The sequence below is a fragment of the Melozone crissalis genome, unplaced genomic scaffold (genome assembly GCF_028551555.1).
Source record: "Melozone crissalis strain CALT ecotype California unplaced genomic scaffold, PUWL_Pcris_2 ptg000002l_1, whole genome shotgun sequence".
Taxonomy (NCBI): Eukaryota; Metazoa; Chordata; class Aves; order Passeriformes; family Passerellidae; genus Melozone; species Melozone crissalis.
This window is the reverse complement of record NW_026535780.1, coordinates 5,159,526-5,176,700: the sequence shown is the minus strand read 5'-3', so window position 1 is coordinate 5,176,700 and position 17,175 is coordinate 5,159,526.

Below are 17,175 nucleotides of genomic sequence, written 5' to 3'. Positions count from 1 at the left end.
AGCTCTCACAGAGATAAAATACAAATGTGTCACATGAGTTAATTTCCTCCTTGAAGAACTCAGATTTTCATCAAAGCTTTAAAGAAACTACCAAGTAAAAATATGATTATAGTAATGCTGGTAGGTACTCTTTATAAAATCATTTGAAAGAAGAAAAACATGCATGTAAATTAGATTCCAAATCACACCTTCACTTAGAAAAACACATTAAGTTAAACCAGCAGTAAACCAATTAAAATATATGTATGCATTAGAGAAGTCCTTGCCTACAGTGCCTCGGACAGAAAGTAATTTCCTTCTAACATTTTGAAAACCAATTAGTAAATTGTCTAATTCAATCTAAACCTAAATCTTGAATTGAATCAAATTTTAGAGTTTTGAAAGCTACTTGAATTATATTGTTCCTTTTTGTGATGTGTGTAGCTGGAAAAGCTGTGTATAATATGGAATGTATTGTACAATTTTTATGGCTAATTATTTTATATTGTTTTAAATTATGTGTCCTGGAAGAGGCTTTCAACTGGTGGGAAAACACTCACATTGTGCCTTTGTGGCTGAGTTCCTGCTACAATTTTGCTACAGACTAAATATATTTGAGTTTATTTTCTTTAAAGTGGAAGAGAATCTGAGCTGAAAAATTTAGATCTACAGGTAAGCTGGATTCAACTTGATACTAATCTATACTGACGTGACATCTTCTCCAAGATGGAATATAAAAGCTGTGTTCATGAGAACATCGCTTTGTTTTTTTTGCTAAATCAAGTGATGCTGCTTTGCTCTTCAGCAGACAACCTCTGTTTCTAGAGCCGGAGGTCCCGAGTTCTATTATGGATTCCATTTGGCTGGAAATAAAAATAATAAAAGTTAAAAAAATAAAAGGTACAAAATTTTCCTTTTAAAGCCTTGAGATGGTCTTCAATGGGGCAGGAAGAATTCAATTAACTCATTTTGCAAGGCTCCTCCCACCTCCTGTTCCAAATGGCAATCAAAAGACCCAGATGCCAGGATTAAAATAGTCTCCCTTCATCATTTACTTTGCAGCTGTGCTGGCAGCATTAAATATATCCACAGCTATTCACAAGGTTACAGCCTGATCCAGTGCACACAGAAGCCTTTTCATTAACCTCTGTGGCTTTGGATCACTCCTGGGGACTGTGCCTCTGCCTTTTTTCTTTTTTTTTTTTTTTTTTCCACAGTGTTTTGCTTTCTCTTCTCAGAGAACAGCTTTGTACTCATTTTATGAAGTGTGAGCATAGGGTATACATTCACACAGAAGTACAAGAGCACCTTTACCTCACACTGTTCTGGGTTATCATGTTGAAAAATCCCTGAGCCCTCCACAAGGAAGCAATTACAAAGTGCTCACTGCATTGCATTACAGTTCAGTCTGTCTCTCTATGACTACAGAGTGTACACTGGATAAACAAATAAGCTATAAGAAAAACATTTGCACTGAAACGATGCTGAGAAAAATCTTATCTTTAGTTACAAACAAAGATTAGGGATGGAGATAGGAGGGGAAGTCAATGTATTCATAATTCATTCAAAGAAGGAAGAGCCAAAGGATGTAAGGTCTCACTCAAATTTTCTGAAGGCAGGTAGAACAGAAAAATAACAGGAGAATTAAAAGGAATTTTCACTGATGGCTGATGAGGGAAAACAAATTTAAAATATGAAGCTGAAATGGCATGAAAATATGCAGGAGTAAATTCAGAGGAAGTATTTCAAGAGAAAATTTGACCGAAAACCTTTAGAACCCTGGATTTACCTTTTGCATATATAGAACATCCTATCCTTGTGAGTGTGTTTTTCACCACACTTACATACATACACTTGAATACTTAATGGCAATCATGGTCGGTTTTCAGCTTTGCCATGGTTTTTACTGGTATAAATGTAGAGTGTGACACCTTTTGCATGGCTCTCTAGACTGAAGAGGCTCTTTAACAGGTCCTAGACACAGAGCTGACATTATGTGAATGTGGATATATAACAGCTAAATTATTGAACTTCTCGGTTTCTTCACCCGCTCTTGTAAACTCCACATGTGGGATCATGCAGGAGACATTTAACTCTGAGTCATAATCTGGTTTATCATTTTGCAGTAGATAGATAAGATTACAAGAGCCTACACAGAGATTTGGCTGGTGTTACAGCAGCGTAAGTGACACCCATTGCAGGCTGCCGGAACACCTAATGATAGCTTGTCATGGGATACCATGGACTGACAAGGCTCTAGGTGCAATTGTCTGCTGCATGTCTAGAATTCAAAAGGCTCTTGTAGATGAAATATTAGCACATTAAGAGCTTCTTTACACTTAACTCATTTCAGCTTCTTAAATGGCTAAGATGAGGCTGATATAGAATGATAATTTAATGGTCCTGTTTTATCTTGTTATGTTAATTTATGTGGTGGGTTGATCATGGCTGGCTGTCAGGTGCCCACCAAGGGACCCTTTGACTCCCTCCCCTCAGTGGGATGTGGAATAAATAAGATTAAAAACTTGTGGATTTAATAAAAAAAAGTTAAGGCCATGCATGAAAACAAAGGAAAATAAAAATAATTATCTCTACTTCCCCTCCATAGGCAATGTTCAGCTGCCTCCTGGGAAATAAGGCATTAGTATACACAGGGTAAATTTAGAATACAAACACCCTAGCAATGGATGCTGCCCTTGTACTCCTTTCTCTTGGCTTTTATTACTGAGCAAAATAACACATGGCATGGGATACTCCAGTCCAGTCAGTTTGGGTTGGCTGTCCTGGCCCTCTCCCCTCTCTACAGATTCCTCACCCTCAGTCTGTTGATTTTTAGGTGGAAATCGGGGTCAGAGAGACAGTGCTGGTGCTGTGGCAGTTCTGCTCAGCAGGAGCCAAAGCACTGCAGTGCCACCAACACCTCTGCAGCCACCAATGCCCAGCACAGTGCTGGGAGGGCTGCCATGGGGAAAGGTAACTCCAGCCCAGTCAGAGCCAATACAACTGACCAGTAAGTAATTATTGCTGTACTTTTTTGGCTAAAATATGAATAGATGTATCCTTCAAGCCAGTGTCAATGCACTTTTCTACATGCAAACATATCTCAGAAAATGTTAAATGTATGTTCCAATAACTCATATTGATATAATTTTCCCCTGCTTCCTCAGAAAGGCAAAAATTACTTTCACAGTATTTGCAAGTTCACACCTAAAGAAGTTCCCTAAAGGACTATGAAGTTTTCATTTAGATTTCTGTCATCTTTAGATCCCAGCCAGAAATCTTAAGAAGAAATTTTTGTTACTGTATTGCTAGAATACCTTAGTCCCAGATGAGACAAAATAGAATTATCAAAAAAATAAAAAAATAATTTGTGGTCAGTAAAGTCAAATAGCCAGATAAAAACACAGAGAGCCATGCTATATTTTTCATGATTTGTGTGTTATCAAAACAAGGATGAAACTTGAAAAAAACCCAAACATGGATCAAAAGTGAGAGTGGCTGAGAAGAATATAGGAAAGGAGGATACAGATTGAGGCACCTTCCTGCTCTACCGTGTTGACACTTATGCCCTTCCCTTGACTTTCCTTGCCCTCAGAAGTTCACCTGGTGCCTACCTCACTTCAGGGCTTACCTGCACTCTTGCTGGATGCTCTTAACTCCTCTGTAGCTTCCAAGGACCCAATGATTCTTGTAACTTGGATTCACTGACAGTTATGAGCTAGAGAATGATTTTTGCTTCTATTCAAGTTTTCATACTGAGGAAACAGATTAAAATATTCAGAAGGTCTCCAAGGCAGCACCAGCAGCTTAGGGGCTCATCTCATCTCTCATTTCTGTCCTGCGCTCCCAGGTGATTCAGGGAAGAGTGGAAAATTGTCACAAAGTCCTAACAGAGTTTGTAGGGACAGTGTGGTACCAAGTATTCCAGCACAAATATAGCTCTCCCTAAGTAACTCTGTGATGAAATTAAGCTTTTGTGCTCCTAATTCTCTGTCTCAAATATTCCTTCAAGTAGCATTAAAACATTAATCTTGAGAGATGATCAGGTACTGAACTAATGGACAAATATGTACATAATAGAGATTTTTTTTCTTTTAATATTTCTCACAGTTTTGATTCTTTGTCTTTGTCAGAGAGTTCTGAAATTTATTTTTAAAATAAATTCTACATATCTCTTTCTAAGAGATAAAAACAAATGCAGGGAGTTACACTCGTGAAAAGGATCCATGGAGTGTAAAGAAGCACTGTTTTTCTTTTATGACATGAAAAATATTGTCTAGAAGCATAAAAATCAAGCGCAATCACTTATCTTCACATGTCTACTATACAACACTCCAAGAATACAAAAATGTGTTTAAAAACATAGGGTTGATTAACTCTCTGTGGTTTGCTCTTCTTTAAATTACTCTAATAGAAGCACACAGCACAAAAATGATTATTATTTTTCACTTTGGGATTGTGGCAGCAATCTGAAAATGGTGTTTTTACAGGTGGGGAAGAGGAAAAAAAGCAGTGGGGAAAAAGATCAACCAAATTTGCTTTTATAGTTTTATTACTTTAAAAAGTGATAAAGGCAACATGTTTTACAGATGGTCAGAAATGAGACACTGACAAATTATTCTTGTGGGATAATTAAAAGAAGATTTCAGTCCTCAAGTGTAAATTACTTTATTTCTTCAGTGTTATAATTTTTCATCTCCAGTATAAATAACTATAAATAAAAGACAAATGGGAAAAAAGAGCTAACCTCAAGATATTGAAATAAGGAATGTTGCACAAAGAAAACCCCAAGTACCAGTCCCAAAAACTGTGCACACTGATTGTTTTGCATTAGTGTAGAGGAAAGAATGGATGGGGGAAAAAAACCCACATGGAAAAAGACAGAAGTTGATATCTGTAATAATTCTTGCAACTGGCAAAAATCCATATTATTCTGTTTGTGTTTTCATTCCATCACGGGGGAAAATCTAGCTGTGAGCAAAACATTTTCAGCATGCAATAAATTCAACATCTCTCCATCCCTAGGCACACTTGGGAAAGCTGAAAATATGCTGAAATTCAAACCCTGGGGGACAGGGCAGGGAGGACATTGTGATTGTGTGTGAATTCAAGAAATGAAATAACTCAAAAATCTGAATACTTAGCTCTGGTATTTTCAAAGTGTTTACTTGTTTCAATGAAATGCATGTTTTCAGTTCAACATTAACTCCAATATAAATATTAAAAAGGATTAAACCACCACAAAATTAATTAAAGACAAGTGTTTTTTTTCAAACCCTCAGATAAACAGAACTTTTGTTCCATTTGCCCAGAGAACAAAACCATCTCCTTCTTTCCTCCCACCACCCTTAGTGCCAGCATCTCGAGAGTGCATGCATTGTATGGCTCCTGCTGCGAGCAAACCTCACAGTTTTTGTGCAGGAAAGGAAAATGAGAAGACAAGCCACCTTACCCCTACACACTTCTTTATTTTATTCTAGACAAAAGGATCACTTTGTTCAGCTACTTAAATCTTGCACTGAATAGAAAAGTCACTGTGGGGAAGTGGAGCTTGCAGAATGCTGTCTGAGACTAATACTCTAAATCCCTCACATTAAGTACACCAGTAGCAACTAAACAAATATCCACACAGATGTCATGCCATTCTACTGAGCAGTTTTATTCCATTTATAAAATGAAAGAGCAATCCCTTGACTGCTTGTCATGGCAGGTGTCTACATATTTAAATGCTGGTCAGTTTTAAATGGAACACGTGTATTTAACTTTCCCAGCATGTCTAAAGCTTTTAAAGCCCATCACACTGATGCTAAAATAATAAGGGCCAGAAGCCTGGTGATATGATTGCTTTTTTATTGCTCAGTTTGTGCAGAGAACTCATTTCGATTCCAGAGGTTATGGCTTTTAAAGCAGTGCTACACCCTCCTTCCTCCCCCAAACTGAAGCTGGATCAAGAAGGGCCATAAATGAGAGCTGAAAACGTATGCTGGCATGGCAATCCATCCTCTGATCTGTTTTATTTTCAGTGTGCTTTCAAACCACTCTTCCCAGCAAAGATCAAGAGTGTGTCTCACTTAGACAGAAGATGTCAGCTGTTGTGAAATTGGCAGATGGACAATTAAGATACTTCAAGGTAAAAAACATAAATAAAATGCAGGGAAAAGAGGGATAGCATGCAAGTACTGCTCACTGCTGCTGTCTCCTTGCTTCAGAATTTCAATGTCAGAGAAAGGGTTTTGTCTCCCAATTGCTCATTGTTATCTATGGCAATTATAATACAGGAATACTAAAGGAGAGGAGGATGAATGGACATAGGGTCAAACTAAGTCTGCAGGAATGCCTTCTAAACACTTTAATGGCATGATTATGTTCTCTAATGGGGACATATTGTGTCTGTTTCCACCAAGGTTAGTCTTGTGTGACACTTCATTGAATCATAAAGTTGTGGAATATTCTGAGTTGGAAGGGACCCACAAAGATCAACACGTCCAACTCCTGGCCCCACATAGGACACCACAAAAACCTCACCATGTGCCTAAGAGCACACTCAGAGAGGTTTAGAATGATTCATCTCAGATCCTCTGAAAGAATCTCAAAAAAAGTCAGAAAAAAACCCCAAATGAGTAGCCAAGAGGCATGGAGGCAGCAGGGTGAGTGGAATTTCTTACAAAGGACTGTGGCATATCATGTGGATATGTGCTAAGGAGTTAGAGGTGACATATCTATGAAATGAGCTTAATGAAGAAAACAGAGAGTTAAACACTTAAACACTTTCAGGAGGAATTTTCACTCTGAAGTAAATGATAAAGATGATATTGAAAAGAAAAATATATTTTTTTCTAGTTATAAAATAATTATTAGGTTTTACATTTTGTTTCACATGAAAGGGGACACCTAAAATTCTTCCTGTTTGAATGGATGTTCTTTCAGTAAAATCAGTTGAAATTGCTTGAAACTCACAACAGAAAATTGGGATTTTAGAAGCCAGGATTTTATGTCTACTTTATACTTTTTCATCTTTCTTATAAAATTCAGGATAAATATTTCAGCTTACATGGTAGGGTAACAGTTATGATAATATTCTAAGTAGCAGTTTAATTCTTCATTCTGTAATAGAAATAGACAACAAATTCTGGAGCTGGGCCCATCTGTGCCACATTCAACATGGGTGGCACAGCAAGTTTTGCAACAAATATGGCACTGCTGTCAACAACTTCTCAAAGAAAAAGCAGAAATATAAAAGTATGAAGAAGGGTTGAGAAGCTGATGGATAGCACATAGCATATGAAAATACTTTTAAATGTCTAAAAGAAAATATTCAGTTATTGAAAACTGAGTCCAGGAAGACTTCAAAGGATGTGTATTCCACCAGACACATTGAACAAATCCCAGGATGACCTGGAAAGGGAAACCAAAGTATAAATTTTATTAATTAGTTTGATAAACTCAGGAGTAGTTTGGTTCTTGTGCTAAGAGTAAATCAAGGAAACCCTGCAGCTCTTCTCTTTAGTCTTTCATGCATCCAGAGAAGTAAATCCTTTTATGAAAGCTGGTGTCATGGTGTGACACTGACCAAACACCAGGGACCCATGACAGCCACTCATTCACCTCCCTTGCTACAGCTGGCAGAGGAGAGAAAAAATAAAAAATTAATGAAGGGCTCATCCGCTGAGATGAGGACTGACAGAAAAGACTCCAAGGGCAAAACAGGCCAAACTTAGAAGTACAAAGTGGGCTTATTGCTAACAAAATCAGAGGAGGATAATGAGAAGTAAAAATAAGTGCTTAAAACACCTTTCTTCCCCCAACCCCTCCCTCCTTCCCACCAACAGCACAGGAAAACAGGGGATGAGGTTTTGGTCAGGTCATCATCCAAGGTTTTCTGCTTGGCTCAGGGAGAGGAGTGCTTCTCCTGTGAGACCATGGGGTCCCTCCCATGGGAAACAGTTCTCTGTGAACTTCCCCAGCATGGGTCCCTTCTCACGAGCAGCAGTCCTCTCAAAACTGCCACAAATTGAGTCCCTACCATGGGCACACAGCCCTCCCAAAACTGCTGTGACGTGGGTCTCTCCTTGTATAGGGTGCAGTCCTCCAAGGACAGGCTGCTCCAGCCTGGAAGCAGGACCCCCTCTTTCCATCCAGTCTCCAACTGGATCACAGCCTCCTCCAGGCATCCACCTGGCTCCAGCTTGGGCACCTCCCCCATGGGCTGCAGGTGGATTTCTGCATCCCCCGTGGATCCCCATGGGTTGCAGGTGGATCTCTGCATCCCCCGTGGATCCCCATGGGTTGCAGGTGGATCTCTGCATCCCCCATGGATCCCCATGGGTTGCAGGTGGATCTCTGCATCCCCTGTGGATGTCCACAGGCTGTGGGTGGGTCTCTGTGGATCCCCATGGGCTTCAGGGCCACAGCTGTTTCACCATGGTCTCACCCCAGCCTTCAGAGGAAGCTCGGATCTACTGCCTCCCCCTCCTTCTCCACTGACCTTTTACATTTTTTCTTAAATATGTAATCACAGAGGTGTTACCAGCTTCTCTAATTTGGGCAGCAGCAGGTCCATCTTCAGAGCCATCAGGGGTTGGCTCTGCTGGACATGGTGGAAGCTTCCAGAAGCTTCTCACAGAAGCCATCTCTGTGGCCCCCCCACTATCAAAACCCGGGCCATGTAAAACCAACACAGCTGCTTTGGAAGTATCTTTTGATAGAGATTTGGGCAGTTTTTCTAGTGTCCAAGGTCTATGATGGCGGAGTCCCACAGGAGAGGAACTGGAACAGCAGTCACTTCCCAGGTGTGTTTCTGGGAGCCTGATCCTTAGGAGGAAGAGATCAGATCCTGCTCATACCCAGCTAACCTGGAAGTCTGTGAACCTCCATGTCAGTGTATATTAACTCAAGCTGGGCTCCCCATTAGGAATTCTGGAATTAATGTCTAAAGAAACATTTATACTTTAGTTTATTGCTAGTTAGTGAATCATGGCTTTGAAAAGGCCTTGAAAGATAGATTATATTTTTGCAAAGAATATAGTGAAACTATAAAAACAATAATATAGACAAAGATAGCACATGACCAAAGCTGCAGAATAATTTGGATGCCAGGGGAGGTTAAGGAGACTGAGAGTCTTCAGCTGGAAGAAGAGATAACTGACATATAGTAAAATGAAAGAAATAAAGAAAATGCAGTGAGACCGAGTGTTTCTTGTTACAGGCAGAGGGCATAAATGGATATTAAAAAAATAATATAAAATAAGCAGAATAGGGTTCTTTTTGTGGCTTATATTGTGACATCCTTTGTCTCAAGAAATTACAGAGACCGGGGAAAATTTTAGCTCAGGAATATAAGCCTGGAAAAACATTATTTCTATCTTCAACATAGACTGCTCACAGACATTTCTATTTTCCTCGATATGAAATAACAATGCCTGCTAGAAGTAGTAAGAGTAGCCTGTGGTGACACATTGCATATTCTGTATTCCAGTAAGTGTTCAATTTATGCATAAGTCAAGGTTAATTACTTCTGAGGAAATCTGTATGGGTAATATATTTTTCTGTAAAATGTAAGATGCTCATACCCTTCAGCTTGTAATGAAGACTTTTCTTTTTGTTGAGATTAATTTTTTTTTGCAGGGGGAGGAGGCATGTTGTCAAATATTTATCATGCCCAAACTAGCACAATTCTAAAGAAGAAATCCTTGCTTTGCAATTCAGAAGATCGACCTGTGAAAGATTATGAGGTCTGTGATTATAAACATCACAAACTCCAGGGTTCATTTAACTACCCATGGATTTCTTCAATGTTGAGACATTTGATCAAATTACTCTGAGTTTCTTTTTTGAGTCTGTGGGGGACTAGTCAATAAATTCAACAGAACTGAGATCTGACAAGTGTATCTCACCCTAAAATAAATGCATTTGTCCAAATTAATCACATTAAACTCTGTTGACTCTATTGATTAGACTACAGTGACTATTGTGGAAGCCTAAGCAGCCAGCTCAGCTGGAGAGAGATATATTTTTAAATCAACAAACAGATGAAATGGATCTTATCCCCAATTTGTCTATTCCAACCTGCCATCACAGAGTGATATTTCGAAAAGATTTGTTTAACAGCAGAAATGGAGTGTTTATTGCCATGGATATCAAGTACTTTGCATAGTTGAGCCTCAAGACAAGTCTGGGCTTAGAATCACACAAAGGATGTTAATGAATTCTGCCCCAGAAGAGCCAGTCCCTGCATAAAGCTAATTCTCATTCTTCACTCCATACTTTTTTATGTAGGCTGTCTTTTATGGCCTTCTGAAATAGAAAATGTGACAGGATTCAGCACTGGAACTCAATATGAGAAGTGCAAAAAGCCCAGACAAACAACCATAAACCTCATCCCTGCAAAAAAAAAAAAAACAAAAAAACCCCAAAAAACAACAACAAAAAAAACCATCAAAAACAACCCACAAAAGGAAACAAACATGCAAAAAAAATCCACACCAAAAAAGAAAAAACCGTTAGGATTAAATACAGAATTCACTTAAGCATTGGAATGAATAGTGTATTTTTCTAATAATCATGGCGGAAATGACCAACTCTTTTCTGGGGTTATCAGAGAACTGCAAGTGAGCAGAATCTCTTGCTTCAGGTTTCAACTGCCCTTTTGTGTCCTTCCTCTCACTGGAGGTGAGCAGGAGTTGGCTTTTTATCAGCCATCAGCTGCATCCAGCAGTGAGCTGGCACCACAGCAAACCAGTGTTTCTGATTTGGTTAATCTACCAATTATGGCTCTTGTTTCTAATACATGGATCCATTTGACTTTCATCCATTTTTTGTGGTTTTAAGCCCAGCTGGAGATGAAGCTCCATAAAGCCACTCGCTCAATCACTCCTTCACTTCCTGCCCCCTCATCTGGAATGGGCAGGAGAGTTGAAGCAAAACTTGTAAGTTGAGATAAGAACAGTTTAATAACTTAAAATAAATTAAAATACAATAATAATTGTAAATATAATAATAATAATAATAATAGTAAAAGGGAAAAGAACAAGTGATGCACAATCCAATTGTTCACCACAGTTCCTCTGAAAAAAAATCTAAAAATTTTCTTCATATACCAAACACCTCAGAATATTTTTTTTAATTGATAAAAAACCTCTGTGACAGTCAGTGTTTAATTTTATAGTTTTCTTTTCTAAATTTGGTTCACTTTCTTTTGCTGCTTGAATCCACGCTGAGTGGGAGAGAATACTGTGTGCTTTCAGTGATACAAAAGATATATTGTAATTTATAAATAGTTTGGTCACTATATATTTAAATGAATGTTGTTTCTGCTAATTATTCACATCATCCAAATATACAGAATCCAGAAAATTCTACAAGACAAATTCTAAACATCAATAAACTTTCTCATACATGTGGTGGTCTTCTTAAATTCATAAGAATCTCATCTTCTTTTGGCAAGAAGGTTAAAGCTGTTGCTTTTACGGCATAGTTTTGACATAGTTCTCTGGATTAGAAAAATTGCACCAAAAATAAACCTAGTTCCTCAGAGGTTTTTTGTTCTTTTTGCAGTAATTTCCATCGTTTTCCTTGGTATCAAGAGCAGATGAAAGGCTTTGTACAGAAGACCTAACCTAGATCTTTAATTCCTAGAAGTGGTTATTTGTAATTTCCTGCTTAATTTCAAAATCTCACAAAACGCCTTTAATTCCTCAGGTCTCCTCTCCTTCAGTATCCCAGGAAGCTGATCAGCCATTTGTTATCCATCCATTTGATATCTGCACTCTGGCCTGTGCAGTAAACTACAGGAACCAAGTCTGAGATCTGATTTTTCCTCTGTACCAAGTTGGTTAGATCTTGATATGTCCCACTGTTAGAAATAACATGGCTTTACCACAATTACTTGTTTTAAGGTTATTAAGGGAGCATTTCATTCAAAGTCTCTGATGACCAACTCTAGGCATAGCAGTAATTGCTGAGATCTGCAAATGGAAAGACAACTCTTCCCTATAACTATTAATTTTTGTGTAAGGCAACACTTCATCAGTGGAATTCACTTGACATTGATTAATTTCCTACTCCTAAAATTATTGAAATATTGGCTCATAAAAATAGGACAAGTGTTTTCTCTAACAGAAAATTTATCAAACCAATGATTTTGAAGATTACCTTTAAACCACATACAAGACTTGGAATGTGCGCTACACATCACTTAGAGAGAAATTAAAATAACATCTTCCCATCAGTTAACTCAGAACATTTGTGTGAATACTTTCCTCATCTCAATGTGAAACTTAACTGTGTTGAGCTGTCAGAGGAAGTATTGTGAGTTATTCCAACTGGACATAGATAAGAATACCACATCGGGTCGATCAAATCTTCTCATGCATCTCCTATGACCATTTATCCTTCCTTAATGACTGAACAATCCAGGGGATGATGGAGTCAATACCTGGTTATTAAGGACTAATATTTAATGCTAAAAAAAAGTGTCAGTGGGAATTCCATAAACTTCTCAAGGTGACTGTGAAACAGGTCCAATGGGATATTTATTAAAATAAATTTTTGAGTGAATATATTACACAACTATTTGATTTTTCTCTCGGTGTAAATATAAGGAAATTTGCTTGGAGTTTTGAGAAGGTCTTGAATTCTTAGGAAATCATGACTTGATGGAAATAAATGTAGCAACCCTTCTACACATAGCAATTAATGGAGATATAAATTAGTGGAATGCTAGAGAGAAATTCAGACACCTTAATTCTCTTTTCTATATGATTTCTATAATATCACAAATAAAATGTGTCCTGTCTTTCCTATCACAAGTGTTTTCTGCTAAATATTTGATTTCATGGAAATTGTTTAACTTCTCGGTCTTTCTTCACTTACCACCCTGTAAAGATTGTCTTGAGACATGTCTCTGTGTAGAGAAAATAACAAGTCCACTACCTTATCATGTATCAGAGATTTGCAGCTGCCACTCTAACAGAGATATTAGGACATTTTTTTCCCTTTTGTCTACTCCAATTTAGTCTATTAAAGCCACATATAACCTGGATCATGTTCCCTTCCTTTTCTCCCTGACATGGTACTTCCAAGAACTGACAGCAGTCCTTGTCCAGTCCTTACAGCATCATCCTGGCAGATATGATTGCACCTGCCTCTCTTGTAAATTCCTTAGCAGAAACTGGAAATCCAACAACACACTTTGAGGAAAATAAACAACAACAAAGCACAAAAAAATACCCCAAAACCAGCAAATAAAAACAACAACAAAAAGAAAAACAAACAAACAAAAAAAAAGCAACCAAAGAAAAAGGAAAAAAATCTTTCTGAATGTAAGAAAAATGGGAATCAATAATAGTGTCTGTGTGAACTACTAATAAGTGAAAACTCTCTATTGTATTTATACTCACAACTGTCATACTGTCTTAACCTAACACGTATCTTTGCAAAGTCATGTGTGAAGCCCAGAATATAGAAAGAAATATGGTTAAAAACACCCCCTACTTATATTAATATTCAGGACCAATCTACCTTCCAGTGCAGTACACTCTCTACTCAAAGACATTCCACTTCCCCTCTCTCTAATTTTCACAGGCAGTCTTTATCTGTCCATCTGCAATGCATTTCTGCTCCATTAAGTTATTATAATACACAGCCATAAAGATAATGCAACTGTAAATTATTGCATTAACATTCTAGTCATCAACAGATAAACTCAGACTGAGCAAAAGGCAGAAGCTATTCTACCTGAGAATGTGTCATTTCAGAAACAGAATATACTCTTTCAAAATGGTTGAAAAAACACTTGAAATGGCAATTAACACTCTTCAGAAATACCATCCTGACATGTTTTGCTTTTGTATGTGTTTAAGTGTATCTCAACACTCAAGCTGAAGGAAAAAACCATGAAGAATAGAATAGAATAGAATAGAATAGAATAGAATAGAATAGACTATTTCTTTGTCAAGGAACTGAAACCATTTATCCCTAGACCAACTGACTGACCAATTCAGAGCTGACCAAAAGATGACTCATGTTAAGCACCTTGTACAAATTCCTCTTAAACACTGACAAGCCAAAGGCATCTATCACTTCTCTGGGAAGACTATCCCAGTGTTTGACTTGATCTATCAGCAAGGAATTGTTTCCTAGCATCAATCTGAACATCTCTTGATACTGATTTGAATAATTCCCATTCAAAATTAAGAGAAATACTTTTTAAAATTCTAATTGAAATGCTGATACTGCAAGATGCTGTGAAACATATGGCGGGGGGAGTGGAGGAATAATCACTTGAATTCATAAGATTATAATTTTTATTATATAACAATTCCAAATAGTAAAGAAAATTATCAATAATTTAAATTATAAACAATTTGAACTATTGGTCAGCCTAGGTTATATGTTTTTATTTCATCAGTGATCAGTATCAGACCTCCCAGGAAAGTCACAAGCACATTAAGTTTCACTAGCGATATCACCACTGTTGCAGCAATTATCAGCTTAAAGATGCCTTGAACCAGAAGTGGCCTCAAAATGACTCTTTTTAAAATCCACTTAACATGATCCTAACGGACCAAGCCAGGAATGCCTTGTCATTTTGTCTCAATATTTATAACCATTGCAATATTAGAAGAGCTTGGGTAACAGTTCTACAGAAAATTTTGAGCAGAAGACCAAAGAACCATTTTCAGATGGCAAAAAGTATGTCTGAATGTTAACAGCGAGAATGGAACTTGTGCTCCTACAAGAATTAAAACATCTTGTTTTGAGAGCAAGACTTTCAAATGCAAAATGGGCTCCAGGGTCTTTTTGGCTCAATATGAGTTGGTGGTATGGATTCTGACATTTCTTGCAAAAGTTACTGCAGTCTTCTCCTCACTGGCTTTAGAAATGAAACTGAGCTACCAGAAGCCTTCTGAAAGGAAAAAACCAGAATTTTTTTAGATAAATATTTTAAAGTTGTTTGTATTTTGGAAATGTTTGCTACTTAAAACTTATTTATTTCAGAACTAAATATTCTCATGAAAGAGTTGCAGGGAAAAAAAAAAGAAGCAGAAATAAAAATATGTAACAAAAAGAAAGGGCAAAGGAGCCCCTCTATTTGGTGGTGTTCCTGATCCCTTTACAATGATGGAAGTTCTTAGTTGTCAGGCATATTTTCTGAGCAGAGACCCAGGGATACATGTTGGACCTTATCAGTCAGGTGATATGGCAAGGTAGTTCTAAAGTCCAAGTAGGAATAGACAGTGTGCACTTTTTTACCAAATAAGGCATATAGAAAACAGGCTAATGCTTTAATAAGCCACAGTTTATTCTCTTTTAGACAGATTTCAGGACACTAAAGTTACAAACTATTTATTTAATCTCTTGGAGAGAGAGACCAGGAAGTCTAGCAAACAGAATGTTCCTTCTTTTCCATGGAACACTAGGATAAGAATAAGGAAAACAACATTTATATAATCTCTCCTCTACATAAATGGATGATCTGTCACATAATTGCCTCTTTGGGATATGAGAGTGTTAAAAAACTTGTTTGCGCAGCAGAGGGAAAAGATGCACAAATAAGTGATGGAACTGGTCAACAGACAAGCCATACACTGGATCCATCTTCTCACAGTGAACATCAGGGGTGGTGCTCACCACCTTTAGCTCAAAATTGTGGTCAATTGCCAAACCCCCACCAGTCTTAGGAAGAAGTCAACCAGAGCCCTGTGCATGAAGACTTAATGCAGAATCAGAGTACACAGTAAATGAGAAGTGTTAATGACATCAATGTTTTAATGCTGTGCTGCTATTATCACTGACTTTATTTTGTGTAGATAACACACTAATGCACATGCAGCTACCACCCACCAGACAGCTAAGGCAGTAAAGCTTTCTAACAGGAACAAGCTTCTTACCAGCTGGCAGGAGGTGTGACTGGGGGCAAATCTCCCAGAGTCCATTAAAAAAAGAGTCTGTAACAGTGCAAAATAAAGGAAACAAAACAAAACAAAAATCACAGCATTTTTCTATTATCAGGGTCAAGACCCTGAAAGTTGAATCCACAGCCTTAGAATAGGCATTTCTGTTTCTCATCTAAAACTCCATATGTCTGCAGTGTGTCCTTCCCTGCAAGTATCTTCACCGGCCAGGATTCACAACAAGGAAACCTCTCTTTTCTTTTATTTTTTCCCCTCAAATGAAATAAAAAAAAGAAAAAAAAACTTTTTTAAATACTGATACATAAAATGAAAATGATCCTTTCCCAAATATTTGTGGAAGACTGGATATCTCCAGTCTTATATCCAGAGGTCCTGTGGTGAGTTGGACATAATCACACCATAAAACCTAATAAGAGGTCAAATACTGAATCACCTGTGCTTGGTTCTGCAGGTTTAGTTTCATATGTTTATTCTCACATAAGAGAAAGTTTCTTCCTGTAATGAAATCACAGGTGAGTGGTTAGAACATGTTTCCATCAAGGAGCCATCAGTCAATAACCAGACAAGGTAAAAAAGCAAGGACATTTGCTTACAAGTTGATTCATTTTTAACAGGAGCAAAATCATGCTGTTGCTGCAGTTTTACTTAGAAATAATAAAGCTTCAACATTATATAGTAAGCATTGTGCAGAGAATACAGATATGCAATGTGCTTGTATTTATGTCAGAAGAAGTTAAATTTAAATCAGTGCAACTAGCACCAATCTTCCCATGAATTTGAGCTTTCAGTCTGCTTACTCAAGTCTTTTACTTTAGTCAGTAATTTTGAGTCATAACACATAACAGTCATTCTTATTTAATTCTAAAACTAATAATTTTTAGATCCATCTCCTCTAATAAATAGTTCCCCTTATTCTCAAGCCATTTACATTAAAACATCTGGCATAATCATTGGTGCTGGCCAAATACTGACATTTTTAGGAGAATCTTTTCTTATTAATATTGAAGGTCTCAGAACTATTTTAATTCTTGAAGGAAGCAAGAAATTTTCAAACAAAAAATATCTACACTCTTATTCATAAGACTTTTGTCAACATGATACTAGAATACCTATGTTAAAAAAATTAATTTATTGAGGACAAAGCAAGCAGAAGACAGAGAGTGAAAACAAAGGAAACAATGATACAGAGTTTGTAACTGTCACAGGTAGTGTTCTCAGATCCTCCACATGAAATAATTAGGTTATTTTTATGAAAGTCAGAGTACAACACTATCTGAAAGAG